The sequence below is a fragment of the Cyanistes caeruleus genome, unplaced genomic scaffold (genome assembly GCF_971803275.1).
Source record: "Cyanistes caeruleus unplaced genomic scaffold, bCyaCae1.hap1.1 HAP1_SCAFFOLD_69, whole genome shotgun sequence".
NCBI classification, from domain to species: domain Eukaryota; kingdom Metazoa; phylum Chordata; class Aves; order Passeriformes; family Paridae; genus Cyanistes; species Cyanistes caeruleus.
The window spans coordinates 2,340,001-2,345,000 of NW_028255886.1; positions in this window are offsets into that span (position 1 = coordinate 2,340,001).

The window sequence follows — 5,000 nt, forward strand, 5'->3', positions numbered from 1 at the left end:
GCTGTCGTCCGGCGGCCGCTGGGTAGACCTGCGGTCGGCCGGCCGCCGCTGGGTAGACCTGCTGTCGGCCGGCCGCCGCGGGGTAGACCTGCTGTCGGCCGGCACCCTGGGTAGACCTGCTGTCGGCCGGCCGCGGGGTAGACCTGCTGTCGGCCGGCCGCGGGGTAGACCTGCTGTCGGCCGGCCGCGGGGTAGACCTGCTGTCGGCCGGCACCCTGGGTAGACCAGCTGTCGGCCGGCCGCGGGGTAGACCTGCTGTCGGCCGGCCGCCGGGGTAGACCTGCTGTCGGCCGGCCGCGGGGTAGACCTGCTGTCGGCCGGCCGCCGGGGTAGACCTGCTGTCGGCCGGCACCCTGGGTAGACCTGCTGTCGGTTGGCCGCCGGGGTAGACCTTCTGTCGGCCGGCCGCGGGGTAGACCTGCTGTCGGCCGGCACCCGGGTAGACCTGCTGTCGGCCGGCCGCGGGGTAGACCTGCTGTCGTCCGGCACCCGGGTAGACCTGCTGTCGGCCGGCCGCGGGGTAGACCTGCTGTCGGCCGGCCGCGGGGTAGACCTGCTGTCGGCCGGCAGCCGGGTAGACCTGCTGTCGGCCGGCCGCGGGGTAGACCTGCTGTCGGCCGGCACCCGGGGTAGACCTGCTGTCGGCCGGCCGCGGGGTAGACCTGCTGTCGGCCGGCCGCGGGGTAGACCTGCTGTCGGCCGGCACCCTGGGTAGACCTGCTGTCGGCCGGCAGCCGGGTAGACCTGCTGTCGGCCGGCCGCGGGGTAGACCTGCTGTCGGCCGGCCGCGGGGTAGACCTGCTGTCGGCCGGCGGCCGGGGTAGACCTGCTGTCTGCCGGCACCCGGGGTAGACCTGCTGTCGGCCGGCCGCCCGGGTAGACCTGCTGTCGGCCGGCCGCGGGGTAGACCTGCCGTCGGTCGGCCGCCGGGGTAGACCTTCTGTCGTCCGGCACCCGGGGTAGACCTGCCGTCGGCCGGCCGCCGGGGTAGACCTGCCGTCGGCCGGCCGCCGGGGTAGACCTGCCGTCGGCCGGCCGCCGGGGTAGACCTGCCGTCGGCCGGCCGCCGGGGGAGAGCCGCTGTCGGCCGGCGGGCCGCCGCGGGACGCGTCGAGCGGCCCGCCCCTCTCGGCCTGAGCGCGTCGCCGCCTTCGTGTCTCCCCGAGAGGAAAGGAGGGAGCCCTCAGAAGCCGGCGGCGCTCCCTCCCCCGTCCGGGCGCGAGCAGACGGCGGCCCCGCCGCCGCCTCGGTTTCTGCCCGCCTGGCTCGATCGGCGGGGCCGCCGTCCGCCTGCAGGTTTCGGCGGGGCCGGCCGGGGGCCGAGCGGGAAGGAAGCCGCCGTGGGCGCGAAAGCCTCCGAGAGAGCGCCGGCGAGAAAGCTTCCTCGGAAAGGGAGGGCGCCGAGGCTCAGGCCGCCGGCGGCCCCGTCGGCCCGCTCCTCAGCCCCCGCAGGCGTTGTCGCGGTGCCGAGCGGCCGGCCGCTTGAGGAGGAGCCGCCCGGGGCGTGGGCGGGGAGGGGCCGACGGCGGCGGCCCGAACCGTCGCCCAGCAGGGGGGCGGGCGGGGCAAGCCCGGAAGGAGGTGCCGAGGCAGGGTGACGTCGGAGGGCGGGGCCGCCGGGCCGGCATCGCCCGCCCAGCAGGGGGCGGGGAAAAGCCCGGAAAGGCGCCGCCGCGGGAGCGGCGGTTCCGTGCCGGGCCCCGCACGCCTCGGCGGCGAGCCCCCGGAGGCGGGCCCGGGGCCAAAGACCTCCGCGGACCGCCGAAGAGCCGGCCGCCCGCCCGCCCGCTCGCCGCTTCTGCCGGCGATTCGAGTCGAGTCACGCCGGGGGCCGGCGTCTTTCTTCCCGCCGCGTCCCACCGCACCCTCCCGCCCGCTTCCTTTCCCCCGCTGTCCGCCCCCAGGTCCCGCCGGCTGGCCGGTGCCGCTTCTGCTCCCCGCAGGCGTGGCGGGGACGCCCCGCGGCCGGTCGAGCGCGTCGGCAGGCCGGGCGCGGGCCGCGAGCCGCCCGTCGGCTCGGCTGGGAGGCGTCCGGCCGCGCACGCAGGAACGGAAATGGGATGGGCCGAGAATTTCGGATCCCGGCGAAGCGTTGGTGTTCCGCCCCGACGCGAGAGCCGTCCTTTCGGGAAAAAGACGAAAGAAGAAGGGAAGGGGTGGGTGCGCGTGTGGCCGTGGGTGAGGGCGTGTGCCTGCGTGCCTGCGTGCGTGAAAAAAAGCAAAATAAAGCAACGGTCAAAAATACGCCTCGGTCTAGGGAGCGGCAATATCGGGAGGGACGGGGCCGCCGAAGCTACCCGACGGCCGAGGGGCGCACAGGTCGGTCTCCCGCCTCCGGGGCAGGCCGCCGCCGCCGCCGCCACCGCCGCCGCCGGGCACGGCGTCAGAAGCCGCAGGGGGCGGCCGGCGCGGAGGCGGCCGACAGGACTACCCCGGTGGCGGGCGGCCCCGGGAGGTTGGGTCCACCCAGGGCCGGGGCCGCCTGACAGGCCTGGCCCGGTGGCGGGACACGAGGCAAATTTCAGCGGGGTACCCTTGTCTCCCGGACGGGGAAGACCTGCTGCCCGTGGTCGGGGCAGCCCTGCTGTCCCAGGTCGGGGTAGACGTGTTGTCCCAGGCCGGGGTAGACCTGCTGTCCGCGGTCGGGGTAGACGTGGTGTCCCCCCGTCGGGGTAGACCTGCTGTCCGCGGTCGGGGTAGACGTGTTGTCCCCCGGTCGGGGTAGACCTGCTGTCCGCGGTCGGGGTAGACGTGTTGTCCCAGGCCGGGGTAGACCTGCTGTCCGCGGTCGGGGTAGACGTGGTGTCCGCGGTCGAGGTAGACCTGGTGTCCGCGCCGGCTCTGGAAGTTCACCAAGGGGTCGCTGTTTTCAGCTGCCTCCAGTTACGTCATGCTAGGAGGCGGCTAGCGCCGCCGCTTTGCCCCGGTCACGTACGCTACGGTCACTTGCAGGCATCGGCGGCCTCGGACACGTATCTCCGTATTATGGGAGCGAGGTAACGGGTCGTCTCCCCCAGGCTGCTACCGTGCCTGTGTCCTCCGGAGGCGAAGCTACGGGCCGGCCGCCCGGCCGGTCGCCGGCGCTGAGCTCAGAGAGAAACGAAGGGGAGAGCCGCCGGCAAGGGAGGCCCGAGAGAGAAACCGAGAGTGTGCCGCCTCGGCGGGACCGAGTCGCGGGGCTCGTCCCGCTTCCCGTGCTACCCATCGTGCCGGTGGGGCAGCTTTGTTTGCCAGGCCGAGGAGGCGTCGTTGCCGCTGCTTGCCCAGAGAGAGAAGGGAGTGTGTTGCCGCCTCGGCGGGACCGAGTCGCGGGGCTCGTCCCGCTTCCCGTGCTACCCATCGTGCCGGTGGGGCAGCTTTGTTTTGCCAGGCCGAGGAGGCGTCGTTGCCGCTGCTTGCCCAGAGAGAGAAGGGAGTGTGTTGCCGCCTCGGCGGGACCGAGTCGCGGGGCTCGTCCCGCTTCCCCCGTGCTACCCATCGTGCCGATGGTGGGGGGGGCCAGCTTGTCGTGATGCCGAGGAAGCGTGTGCTGCTTGCCCAGAGAGAGTGTTGCCGCGCGGGCGGCCGAGGCGAGAAGGGAAGGGCGTGGAGGAGGCAGAGAAGCCGCAGGCGGGTCCCCCCCGCTCTGGTCGTGCTGCTGCCGATTCCGGTCCAGTCCCGCCTCCCTCCCCCCCGCCCCAGCCCTGGGGCGGGGAAGCGAATGCCGGTGGCTGGCGGGCGAGGCGGCGGCGCCTCGTCCCTTATGTGCTCGGCCTTAAGCCGGGGGGCCCCCCTCGGCGGGGTGCAGTTTTTTTTTTTTGTTTTTCGGCTGGCGGTCTCGGTGGGCCACGGTGTGGGCCCGGCAGCCGGGGGCAGACGTCGGCCGGGGGCGCCTCTGTCTAACCGTTGCTCGAGCTTCGTTCGAGGCTTTACCACCCCACCCCCGGCCCGTCCCCGAAGACCGGGTTGTGTCCCCCGCCCCGAGTTGTTGTGGCCCTCGTTCCCCCTTCCTCGGCCTTAAGCCGGGGACCCGCGCTTTTGCGGGCGGAATTTGTTTCAGGGGCGGCGGCCGGCCGCGGTGGCCGGCCCCGCCCGCGTGCGGACACCCGAACGCGACGGGGAAAAATGCCCCCGGGCCGAGAGAGAGAGAGATGGCGCGGGCGAGGCGGCGGCGCCTCGCCCTTCCTCAGTTGTCGTGGCCGGTGCGGACCGAGCCACCGTGGCCCGGCGGGCTGGGTTGCGAACGGGGTCCCCGCTTCGTTTTCTTTCGCTTGTAGGCGTGCGGGGCAGAGCGTGGGGGTCTGCCCGCCCGGTCTCCTCCGTATTTTCTGGGGGTGTGAGGGCTTTCTGCCCGCCGCTCCCTTTTGCGGCCCTAAGCCGCGGCACCGAGAAAAAGCCAAGCGTCCGCAGAGGCGTGCGGGCCCCGCCCCCAAGCGAAAAGCGAAGGGGGGCAGGGAGAAAAACCTCGTGGGTGGCGGTGGTGTCGTTGGGGAGTGAGAGGCGCGGGCCTCGCCCCCACCCCCCATCCCCGGGCCCGCGGCCCCCGTGGCTAGCACGGGTCCTGCGACGCGCCATGTGCCTTTTTATCGTTTTTTTCTGCTCCTGGTTTGCCGTTTCCCCCCCGGTTTTTTTTTTTTTTTTTGGTTTTGTTTTTTTCCGGGGGATGGAAAAAAAAAAGCCGATCGCCGCGAGGCCGGGCGCTAAAGCCGGGTTTGGGGGGGCCCCGTGGCCTCTCGCGGTCGGTGGCAACCTTTTTTTGTCGCACGCTTTCCCGGATGGGTTCCCCTCGGGGAAGGGGAAAAAGGGGTGTGAAAACCCCCGACGTCCCGGCCCCCGGCGGGGTGTGTGGCGTCTCCCATCTTTGCCGTTGTCGTCCAGTTAGAGGGAACCGTTGTCCGCAGATGCGGGTGGGTGGCGGCACCCCCCGCGCGCTCCTCCCGCTGCGATCAGCCGAAATTGTCCCGAAAGCCAAGCGGCCCGCCGGCGTCGGCGGGCCCCGGGGGCGCGTCGAGGAGGCTCGA